Raw genomic sequence first — 13,230 nt, 5'->3', positions numbered from 1 at the left:
TATACTGGTAACCTGCGCATATCATCCACACAAGTCAAACACTAACTTGTGTACCAGTGACTCTAGTGGTCATTCCTCTGAATGATATTCTTCTTCTTTACCAGTGACCTACAACACTTGTTGACATCAATGACTTCATGTCAACAATACTCCTATACCGGTTGTCCTTCTATACCGGTTGACATCAATGACAACACAATGCCAACATAAATATTTATTTACATTTACATGTATTGACATCATACGTCAAACATAGATGGTTTCTTTCATTTAAGATATATGATGAGAAGTTAGAGAGAGATTTTCTTTCCTTACATGCATTAGAGATATAAATTTAGTCTTACATTCACTATAAACACATGCCGTTTCTTAGCGACACTTTTATGACACATAGCATAGGGTACAAAATACATCCTAAAATTAGACTTGCTTTTCTATTATAATTTAGGTTTTGTAAGCATCAAACACATCAAAAAATACATTGTATCTATCCTTTCAAAATTAAGTTCTTGAGAGTTACAATAGTAGCCACACTATGCTGACCGCTACCACATTATATAGTAATATAGTATATCATTGTAGAAATTTCACTTGCTATCTAGAAAATTTGTAAACATTTATTTGTTACCTTGGGTCATTGTTGGGATGATTAGAATGTCATCACACTGATATGGTTTTGACTTCGATTCAACCAATGTTGATAAAAAAGGACAATTTTTAGAAAACATTTAAGCTCCCAATTTTTTATAGAAGACAATCTTAAGGAAAAGACTCTTAAATTTTCCTTTAATTTGAACTTGAAATCCAACAATGAAAGAAACAACTATGAGCACCTTCTAAAACATGCCTTTCTCTCTAACTTTCAATATACAAAAATAAAAATTCACACAAAGTGTTTCACTTGTTTTACATTTCATCTAATAATGTTTTGAAACACAACTATTACCCAAACAACTTCATTACGGATAAATATTTTAAAAATGAACAATACATGAATGGTGCCCATTTCTAGATTTTTAAAATTTTACAAGGCATATATTATGTTTTTCAAAAGATAATATCTCAATCTTCAAACCTGAAGGGACACATCAAATTTTCATCTATCACATGTTTATATTAATTTACAATTTAGAAGAGTCAACATAAAAGTAGGTTTATACAGAACATAACCTTGCAATCATTTGATCAACACCCATACATATCACAAGGAGGATGATGTTCACACAAGAATCAACTCATTTTCATTTAAGGAGAGTCGAGAGGGATCTAAATACTTTAAGAAGTAAAATATACTGGATCTCAACTTTATCCCACTAACATTCCCATAATCATTTCACATATAATCACATTGCATAAGCCCCATTTCGACCATTTATCATCTCAATTAAACAACCCAACACATCTTTTTATCCATCCATAAATCAAAAGATAATGCCAATACCTTATTTTTACAACCACGAAAATGCATATAAGAATGCAGTTCTAAAGACATCTTCTTCTCTCTATAAATCCTAAACACATGGATTGATGTCAATTTGGAGAGAGGAAAACCAAAGGTAAAACATGCATATAATTCTTAAGAAGTAAGGAGAAATTCTCAACAAACTCATATAATAAATAAAGAGCAAATCTTGCACATCACCAATGTACATTCCATTTACACACATTACAAACACTCATTTCACTTATTCTAGAATGCATATATACCATAATAAGCAAATAACAAAGAAAGGGAGCTTACCTCTCAAAGTATTGAAGGATAATGAACTCTTTCTTCTTTCTACCAAATCCTTTCTGCACACTCACAAAGCCCCATCCTAATAAAAAACAGTCAAAACTCCAAGGACCATATGAGATTTTTTAATAAAATCTCCAAATTTCTTAAGAATTCTCTCCCAAAAATCTCAAGTGGATTTTCTAAAAAGGAAAATTATATGTCTAAAAGCTAAATGGGAGGTTTCAAAAGGAAGTTCTATGTCACTCTACTCCATCCAAAGGGATGGAGACACACGACATCCCATTTATCTATGTAAGCATTCTCTTACATGAATTGAATACAAACTCATACCTCCAATGTGTACGCATGTGATGCAACAAAGGTGGAGGATGGTTCCAACCTACTCACAAAGAATACTTTGGAATGCCAACTTTTTCTTCCTTAGGGAGATCTTTCTCCCTACTCACCTATCCAATCTTTGGAATTAGGTTAGGCAATGTTGAATACTCCTGATTCAGGCTTCTCTCACACCTCAAACAATCAAAATACCCCAACCATGCCGAGGGTCTTGTCTTGACACAAAAGTGCAGTCATGGTGAGCACTCTAATGACCCCTCTTAAGGCTTCATATGCAAAATTGGACTCCCAATTATTTCACAACCATATCAAAGGCTTCTATCATGTATTCATGGAGTGTTCAAACTAGTTTGGTCACCCAAGAAGCTTGGAGACACCTTCTACCATCTATACCCTGTTTTGCTCCTAGTTTCTACTAGCCCTCCTTTTTAGGACTGGTGAAAAGTTCTCCCTGATCAGACCGGTTCTTCACAAACTAAAAGTAGTTTCAGATACCCTTTTAGGGGTTCTAAATAATATCTCAAAATGGGTATAGGGTCCTTTGGAACATGTCACTCAAAATTGGGGTTTTCTCGCTGCACTAGGGCTCAATTATCCCACTTTACAGAGCAACAATCAGTTGGTGTAATTATTTATTCATGTTGGATAAATTTACACTTAAGTTTACTTAGGTACATGCATAACATTGTAGTTTGCATATGAGACACTTAGGGAGATTTGCATACATTGGGAGGGTGTATGTAGGAGAATTTCCACCTTTTATGGTGTGATCTTGTTGTTGCTTTATCATATCCACTTATTTTGGGATGATAATTCCACCTTTGGTGGGTGATCCGCCTCATATGGAATATTTTACTATTTCTCCTACCTACCCCTACCTACCCTTGCATCTCATTGAGCCACATGTCATCATTGTGTGCTCTCTTGTCTCTTAGCCTTGCCTTTATAAGAATGCTCATCATTCAATGTATGTAATTCTTGATGATCCAGTTGATCTCTTTTGCATCTTGACAAGAATACTGTTTATTCTTGTCATATTTTATCTCTCTTGTCATTGTGCTATCTTTTGGTCTCTTTGATCTTGGTTGCTTCAAGCATAATCTCAAAAACTAGCAACAAACTAGTTCCCAAATTTCTCTTGTCCACTTGTAATGTCGTGACACACCTCTAATACTCATAATCTACTTTTACTTTCACTAGAACTCTTCTTTCCTTTATGGTATTTATGTTTTCGTACACAAACCCTTGTTTGCTAGGGTTTTCAGGCAGTTTGTAGAAAAACAACTATAACTTCTTTATTCCTTAATGAAAAAAAACCAAACTTGAAGCAAATTGAAGGGAACTTAGAGCCCTTTCGTTTCCATAGGGTCTCAGACCTTTATATGTCCATATAGATCATACAACACACATGAACGTTCATAAAACAGTTAAAAAGTGTAGAAAATAGAGTGTTGTTATTGTCTTATCCTCCAAAATTATTTTTAATCACCACCAACTACCACGCCTCGACCAAAATGAGGCTACTTAAATGTTTTGGTCTGAATACCAATGACCATAACCAATTTTGAATTACATGACTGTTCACATTCCCAAAAGTTGTTTAAGCAACTTTGACAACTTTTTGACAATTTCAACATTTTCACTAATTGAACCTATATGCATTAAAAACATGATAAATGGTCTCAATAGGACCCTATTACATCAAATTAAGAATCTACACACCAATGCTCACAATTGCATCAAGTTGACAAAATGTGCCATGGGTGCCCCTGCACAACCATGCCAAGGCATGGTGAAATGGAGTCTACTCAATATGCACATCATTTGACAAGAGAAAATGGTTGACTAGGTAATCCACACCGAAGCCCTCCATACTTATTAAATGCATGTTCTTTGCTAGGAAAAAAAGGTGTTGTAAATCTTGCACAAGAAAATAATTATTTTAATCCTGTAAAATAAATATTTATTTGTGGTACATCTTTAGAAGATGTATTTAGCCACATTAAACATTTATTTGGGTCCACTTGTAAATTTGTATGTGGCATTGGTTAGATATTTTATGTGTAGGTTGCATAGTGGAAAAATATTTATTATTGAGAAAACCTAGGAACAAAAAGTAAATGTAGGGGTCAATGGTTTTGTGCACTCATGGTTTGGGACACATTGTTTTACCAATACCACAAGTTGCATTTGTGTGGGATTGAATCTATAGAAGCAAACACATGTTGAATGGTTGGGGTTAGCTGATTGACATTGTTATCACTTGTATTCAATACTCTTGTAGAATGCATATGTAAAGCATGAAATAGGATGAGTAGTTGCATGGCTAACCATTATGATTGGACACATAGAGGATGTAGTGGAGGAGCCTAATATTTTATAACAATTATGGAGACTTCATAAGTGTATTGTAATGTTGAACATTACTGAATAATACATTAAGTGTGGATGATTCTAGAGGTTGGTTTTTTCCCCTCTTGAGGATTTTTCTAGGGCATATCTTATGTAATTTTGTTGTATATCTTTGATTTTTGTATTATGGTTATTGTGTAAGCTTGTATGCATTCTTTTCTATCATAAGGTTATGTAGGAAATGGATTGATCAACTTTGGCAATTTTTGAACTTTCTTCCCAAGGGGTTGATGAGTATTCAAACTCAATAACCACATTCAAAATCAATGCTAAAAATACTTTACCTAAGGTGCTAACCCATAAGGGTTATACAACCCTTTAAAATGCACCAAAGTTTGAGTTTACACATTTAGGAATAAATAACCATAAAAACATGCACACAAACATTTAAACGAATAGATAAATAAAAAGATGAAGTATACAAACTACTACTATAACATGACTCATAAATAGGGGTCTTAGCCACTCATGACAAGATATTTGGATTTACTAATATAATACAACAAAATTTCACTACAAAAACTAGGTTCTTGATCATTTATTATTTCCTATTGGCCAACTTATATGAACTTGCACACTCAATGCACAATCAAATTTCATCATATATATAACAAAATACTATAGTTAACATATTCCAAAACTATAATGACAATTGAAATATGGGGCCGCTATGGACTGCTCTGCTAACGGTGTTCCCACCCAAGCAAGTTTGAATTCTCTGACTGATCCTGCCAAGGACTTTGCACTAGGAGGTTCAAACCCCCCCTCATGTGAGTGTCTTTGGGGGTGCTTCTTGTACTACTGCAATAGATGATTTGGCTGCCCCACCTGTGGATAATGGTGCTCTTGCTCAGCCTGGTGCTCTAGCCTCTACTATTGCTAATAGTGACCCTATTGTGGGAGCTAAGATCCCTCCTAGACCTCCTCCTTTTGTTGGTAGATGCAACTTTGCTCATGTGGTCAGATCTGCTATTCATCCCCCCAAGGGGATTCGTCCTCTTCCTTGTGCCAAATCCTCCCCTATGGTGGTTTGTGGACACGATGTTGTGGATAATATTGGTTTCTACCAACACTATGCATTGGTGTGCAATTTTGCTAGGTTTTGGCCTTCTCTCTCAAACCTCCATCGTTGGGTGAGTGATTCCTAGAAGTCTTTGGTTGCTCATTGCATTGAACTTTTTCCTTGTGCTAAAGGCTTTTTATTGCTTCCTTTGCTTCCTCTCATGATCACGATCTAGTCTTGGGCAAGTTGTGGGCTTGGAGAGTTCACTCTCTTTGTCAAGCCATGGAAAACTTCTTTTAACCCTCTTATTGAACCACTTAATGTGCGTTCGATATGGGTTCGCCTTTCAAATCTTCCCCTTCATTTTTGAGAGCATTGTTGTTATGAGGCCATTGGTAACTCCATAGGCCATTTTTTGAAGGTTGATGATGCCACGTCTTCTATGGGTCACTCTACCTTTGCCCACATTTTAATCGATATTGACATCTCTTCGCCTCTCCTTGGGGATGTGGTTATTATGGTTGGGGATAGGCCTTGGACTCAACTATTGGATTTTGAAGTCCTCCCTTTTTCACTACCAGAAATGCTTCGCAACAGGTCATTTAGCTTCAAATTGTTCTCTTCCACGTCACAAAGGTGCTGCTACTGTGTGAAAAGATTCTAATACTGATCACTTGATTGTCAATGCTTCTGATTTTGATTTTGTTGGCTTCTCTCAGGATGATGATGTATCCTCCCGAGATGAAGTTGTAACTCTTACTACTGCTGAAGCTTCTGTTGACCCTCTTGATACTGCTGTTGTGGTCTCCTCCATCCCTGAGACTCCCACACTTTCTGCTCCTGTTTTGCAACTTAGATCTACTCCTATCGAATCTTCTCCTGATGCTATTCTACAACAACTGCTTGTTGCTGTTCTACAACAAAAGTCTACCCGTTGTGACAAAAACTCTATGGGGTCGTCCCTGGTTGTTTCTTCTTTTGATGGTCCCAATAACAACATTGCTTGGATTGTGGTTTGTTGCAGGTGGAAGGGGAAGTGTTTCCCCCCTCCCCAAACTCCTCATTGTCAAGTCTTGGGTGCTTCTCCCCATTCTCGAGTTGAGTTTTGGGTTGTTGCAGGTTTGACTTGTTTGCTTGTCTGACTTTGTTTTGTTCAGGGTTTGCACCCCTGTTTTGTTATCCCTCTTTTTTCACATATGCGTTGTTGTATTAGGGCCAACACCCTTGTTTTGCTGCTTTCTTAATAAAAAACAAAATACTATAGTTACAATATATTCACCCATTAATAAATAAATTATTCACAAACATTGGATTATAACTCATGTTGATGAGTACACTCTATCATCATAAACAAAAATTAATTTTGTACACTAATATAATTATATAAACTCATTTATCAATATTAAATTTATAGTATTTCACTACATCATTTTTTGTAAGATACACTATTAACATTAAATCTCAATTTCAACTTTTTAAAATGATTTAAATTTTAATTATATTATAACATTTAGCCCAATACCTATTTTATATATTAGAATGAAGTGAAAGATGGCTTTTGCAATGGCTCTCACTACCTCTTGCCCACGAATTTAAAAAATGACTTCTTCTACATCATTGGTTGTGCTTGTTGGGGTTGCATGGTCTAGCTCTCCTCTAGTATCATTAGTGGATGGTGTTGTGGATGTTGATGTGTTGTTAGGAGCTCCCACAATTGTAGCTTGCATAGTGAATTTGTCAGCTAAGGTTCCAAATAATGTTGCCACCTGCATTGTCCCACCCAATGGTTTGACTAGGGTTGTTGTGTGTGTTTCCCCCCCTTCCTAGGCCTTTTGTATTGTTGGTGGGTGAGGATTTGCTCATGTCAACCATATCTATTGTTTCTCTTCCTTTCAAGGGGAAATATTGTTAGACAATTCAAATAATCAGAAGACAACTGAGAGGGGGGGGGGTGAATCAATTGTCACAGATTACCAGAAGTATTAGCATTTAAAACTTTAATACCGGAACCCAAAACAATAATATCAGAATAGCAATTAAACCAATTAAGTATAAACAATAATCACAAAATAAATACCATCCACATGACACCAATCTTTATATGTGGAAAACCCGGTAAAGGGAAAAACTATGGTGGGAAGCCTACCCACAGTCAGATAATACTTCTGCAGTAAGTATGTGAATTACAATTGAGGGGCCTACACTTGCAAGAAGGCCAACTACCTATAGCGCACTGCTCATCAAAAAAGGAACCTCACTGACTACATAGCAATCCAGACTACAATCTAGAAAAGTGTTGAACTGCAAAAGATAACATCTCCTATGCCTGAGTACAGTTCCGGTTAAGCTCAATACCAGAGGACTAAATCCTCTTACATAAACCCAATTCGATCTCCAATGATCGAACAAATCCTCTGCCTGAATGATATTACATTATTCACACATTACATCCCTTTTCCATAACCATGATGATCTACAATGAGATCTTACATCTATATATACAAACCCTCGACCATGATTGTGTCGACCACTAGATAATAAACCAATTACATAATTACAAAACACGTCGGCCTTGATCAAACAAATAATATCCAACACATAAGACATCCCGAAAACACATTGAGAGGTCCAATCCACACGTTACATTAAAGCCGGTCCATAACCTAGATCAACTGGGACCCAATATAGGTCCACACGCTACAACAATGATCTCCTTTCACCAAGTCTCGAACATGATCACCAGCAACATCCCGAAACTCCACCAGAAGCTGGACCAACACCACTTATACAATTCACCAAAGATCTTCATCAAAATCTCTACCGGTGAAACCCTCGCCGGAACCAAAAGCCAAGCTTCCAAGCAAACATGATAGCATCCGATCACCAGAGCGAAACCAACTGACTGAATATGAACATGAGTATCATGAACAAGCCAATTCCATAACCAAACTATACCGGAGCCTACCAGATCATGCTGGATCCAAACCAACTAGAAATCACTCAAACTACCGAGACTAGAAGGGTGCCGGTAAAGCATCCAAACAACTAGTGTTGGCATCAATCACAAAACATCAATGCAACACATAATCAATTCCACGAAATGACCAACAAATATGATCCTTTTCCTTATGTCAAGACCTCCCATATTGTGGTTTGTGGCCAAGATGGGGTAGAAAATGTTGCTTTCTACCAAGGGTGTGGGTTGTTGTGTAGATTTGTTGGTTTCTAGCCTTGCCTCCTAGATCTACATTGTTGGGTGAGTGATTCTTGGAAGCCTTTAGTTACTGGTACAATCAATCTTTTACCTTGTGCTAAGGGTTTTTTTATTGCTTCGTTTGCTTCTTTTGATGATCATGACTTGGTGCTGAGCAAGCTATGGACTTGGGGGGTTAAATCTCTCTTGGTCAAACCTTGGACAACTTCTTTTAACCTTCTTACTAAACCACTCAATGTGCGTCCAATGTGGGTTCATCTTCCCAATCTTCCTCTTCATTTTTGGCAGCATTCTTGTTATGAGGCCATTGGAAACTCTATTGGCTGCTTCTTGAAGATTGATGATACCATGTCCTTCATGGGTCATTATACTTCTGCTCACATTTTAATCGACATTGACATTTGTATGCCTCTCCTTGGGGATGTGGTTCTTATGGTTGGGGATAGGCGATGAACTTAATTGTTGGAATATGAGGGCCTCCCCTTTCATTGTCGTAGATGATTCTTAATTGGTCACTTAGCTATGAATTGTTCTCTCTCTCATGCCGTAAAGGTGTAGTTACTTGGTGGAAGGATGATAATGGTGTTTGTAACTAGGAATTTGAGTAAAGGCATCAAAAGCATAAATTTAGGCAACCACAAACCTAACAAGCTTATGAAATGAAATCCTAATACACTCAATAAAGGGATGAAAGACAAGATTCAACACAAAAGCAAACCAATATTGCAGAATTCTCCTTCATTGACCTCCATTGACATTCTTTCTCCTTCAAATGGGACTTTTATGGATCTCACTTAAAAAATGCAAGTGTGATGCAATTAAGATGATAGCAAAATAGAGTGAAACCGACAGCGTAAGGATACTCAAATTGTTGTTCAAAATCCATGAGAAAAGAGGTCAATTTATAGACAAATTGATGAATTGATCACATGAAAGATTCAAAAGGAGCAATTTTGCTTGAAATTGGTAAATTTGATTATGAAACATTATGACACATTTCTATGTCATTTTATGACAAATTGCCATGCAAAGTGTTGTGACAACTTGCTATGCCAAGAATTATGACATATTTCCATGAAAGGTCTATGACACATTTTTATGACAAACTATGGCAAAATGAGAGTGAAATTAGCTTCCAAATCATGACAAAAGGAAGCATGAAAATACGATAAATTAGGGGGGGAATAATTAGTCAAAAATTGAAATTTGAAAATTAGTAAATTAGGTGTAATTAATTAATAAATTCACATTTATTAATTAACTCACACAAGGGGAAAATAAATTAGCCCACTAAATGATTAATTTAGTGGTGACATAGGATAAATAAATAAATCTATTTAACCTAGAGGGAAAGATATGTTAATAGGATTAAATGAATTAATCATAAAAACCTAGGAGACTTGGGAAATTAATTAGGCCAAGACAAAATTGAAGAACTAAAATTATGATGTCGATCATAATCAAGAAATTAAGTGATGAAGGCTCAATAATTGATATGAAGCCAATATTGATTAATGAAGACAAATGAAAAAAGTATCGAATTGATAGAGGATAACTGATAAAGGATCAATGACTGATTGATGCAAAAGTGACAAAGATTGATGATTGATTGAGATCGATAACAAATTGATTAAAAAATTGATAAAAGGTCGATTTGATGAAGGTTGAATTGATAAAGATCGAAGACGAATTGATTGAAATTGATAAGGAGGCTGATAATTAACAATTGAACAAGATACTAAATGATTCCAACTGATTGAAAATTGATGAAAGATGATTGAAATATAGGGAAAAACCCTAATTTGACATTGATTAGGGTTGATTATGTCCAATTGACATGATAAGTTGATCATGACCAATGATTAAGATTAAAAAATTGATATCAAGAAGACCTAATTCAAATGTGATAAATTGGAACTAAAGGGGAAATAAATGCAAAATAATGACAAGATGTTGACAAATGATAAAGATTGAATGCATGACATAGAAGAAGTGTTTATAAGATGAGAAAACCCTAAAATAAGGTCACACAAACATGTTAAAGTATGACACAACAAGCATTGACCATTTTTAGATGCCTACAATGTTCATTTGACTGTTGAGGCTTCCAATTCTGATGACTCCTCATCCCAAGATGAGGTTGCTCCTCTTACTGTTGTTGTGGCCTCTGCTGCCCCCTAGATCCTATTCCCTCTCTTGCGACTGGTGTGGCCTCCCCTTGCCCTAAGGTTTTTACTCCTGTTGCTCCTGTTCTCTAGCTACCTATTGGTTGTTCTAGGTGCTAACAAACCCTCTAAGGAGATTTACCTCCTTGATCCCACTTGTAATAATGTTCCTAATAGTAGTATTTTCTGGATAGTTTCTTATCAAAGGTGAAAGGGTAATTATCCCCCCTACCCCAAACTCTTTCTCAAGTTGTGGGTGTAATTTCTTCCCTCTTTGGTTGGGTTCCTAGTTGTTCTACTACTATATTTTTGATTAAAGTAAAAGCAGGTTTTGAAGGGGCCCTGAAACCCTTTACAAAAGGACCTTACAAGATAAAAGCATTAAGAAAATAGGAGGAACAAACATAGGAAAACCAACAAAATAACTAGAAAAAACCAGCTAAAAGCCCCAAAAAACAAGCAAAAACCAACCAGACCCGACAAAAGGAACTAATTTATATTTTTAAGGGCATTAGCCAAGTTACTGCTAATCCCATATAGGTCTTTGATATTATCCCTAAGATTAGGGATGTCCTTAGCAGAAGCAGCATCAACTTTCTTTACTCTTGCTCTAGTTCTCTTTGCTGCTCCACCAGGTGTAGCTTCCCCACTTCCAATCTGGATTGCATCTTCATCCATGTTGAGGTCCACCACCAGTTTGGGAGAGTTGGAGTTATCGAGGACCTTTGAAATATCCTCTAGGTTCTTTGTAACTACAGATAGGATATTCAGGATAATACCCAGTAGGTTTTTCATTGCCACTTTCCCTTCTTCCAGTTGGTCAATCTGAGCTGCCATTTTTAAAAACTTTTTCCTCCATTTCTTGCTTCCATTGCTTCTGATTCCTGTCATCTTCCTTCCTTTTCTCATCCATCTGTTTCCCATTTTTTTCCAGGTTCTTCAATAGTTCATATGTCCATCTGTCATAACCCAATCTAGCGTCAGTGAGTTTCAGTGAGTTTTTTAAGGTTATCCAAGAATAACCCTTCTCCAGCACTTTCCTTATCCTCACTCAAACTATCCTTAGCCATATCCTTCTCGGTTTCCTTGTTCTTCTCCCTCTCAAAATTCAATCTTTTTCCTCATTATCCTTATCATCCAAATCCACCATAGGTTGGCTGTCGTTGCCTAAGCTAGCACTGTGAATTGGGCTATCATTGTCAGAGTCATTATCACCTTCTTCATCCTCTACACCCACATCCTCATCTTTCCAACTGTCCTCACCCTCTAATTCATCCATTTCCATTTCACTATCCTCTTTTCTAGTTTCCTCTGTTTCATTCTTTTCATCCTCATGGGCTTTCAACCCAGTGGCACTCTTGCTTTTTTTTCTAGAAGTAGCCTCCTCCTTGCTGGGTTCTCCTTCCTCCAGCTTTCTCTTGCCTTTCCTTGGAGAAGCGGATAACCTCTTATTTTTTTGCATGGCAATGATTTTACAGTGCTCATAAATGAGCAATAGGAGCCCACAATGGAGCACCAGATTTGAAGGATTCTTGCTGTGTTTATTGAGTGACCTAGAAAGGTACCTGAAGAGATAGTAGGGTAGGGATACCCTTTTCTCATGCCTAAAGTGGTTTAATAACACAAAGTGATAAGTGTGGGCCCTGGAAAAGTAGCCCTCAATAAATTATGTACTCCATTATGACATTCAAAACCCAGCCCCAGATTTTCTTGATATTGGAGGTTTCAAAATAACCTCCCGTGGCTTTTCGGATTTTAGCCCTCTCCTTTTCCTTACGTTGGAAAAGATTTACCACATTATTGGAAACTTTAAGATCTCTAAAAAAATTAAGCCTCGAGTGGGGCATACCTATCACAGTCGCAATGAGGCCCGTGTCCAATTTGAACCTCACACCATAGATTTTAAAGGACCCATTACTCCAATTTTCAGAAATTTTGGAGACTGGGAGATTAACCCTACCTTTGTCGTAATCAACCATTTTCTCCATGAAACTCGTTAGGGATCATTTTTCCAGCTTCATCCAAACTTTTGGCATATCCTTCCATCTCGACATGTTGTCTGGTTCCTCCCTCCTTAAATCACCTCCCATATTCAATTTCAAACTTTCACCTCTGTTCTTTTGCAAACTCAAAACTTTCTTCCCGTTCTCTCGAGATTTTGAAAAAGATGACCCACAAAGTGTGCGAAGTGATATTATATTTGATTGGGATTCTGCAACTTTGCTAAGTAATCATTACCTTTCTGTCAATGCATATATTACTCATATCAACTATCATGATTATGCGATCCTTCTTTTCCCGTAAATCTATCCTTTCTAAGAATCTCTTTAATACTCAATATTAATGTCTTCCTCATGCCAAA

This window comes from Cryptomeria japonica, chromosome 1, assembly GCF_030272615.1.
Source record: "Cryptomeria japonica chromosome 1, Sugi_1.0, whole genome shotgun sequence".
NCBI lineage: Eukaryota > Viridiplantae > Streptophyta > Pinopsida > Cupressales > Cupressaceae > Cryptomeria > Cryptomeria japonica.
The sequence above is the reverse complement of the archived record's forward strand: the minus strand, read 5'-3'. Positions refer to the sequence as shown.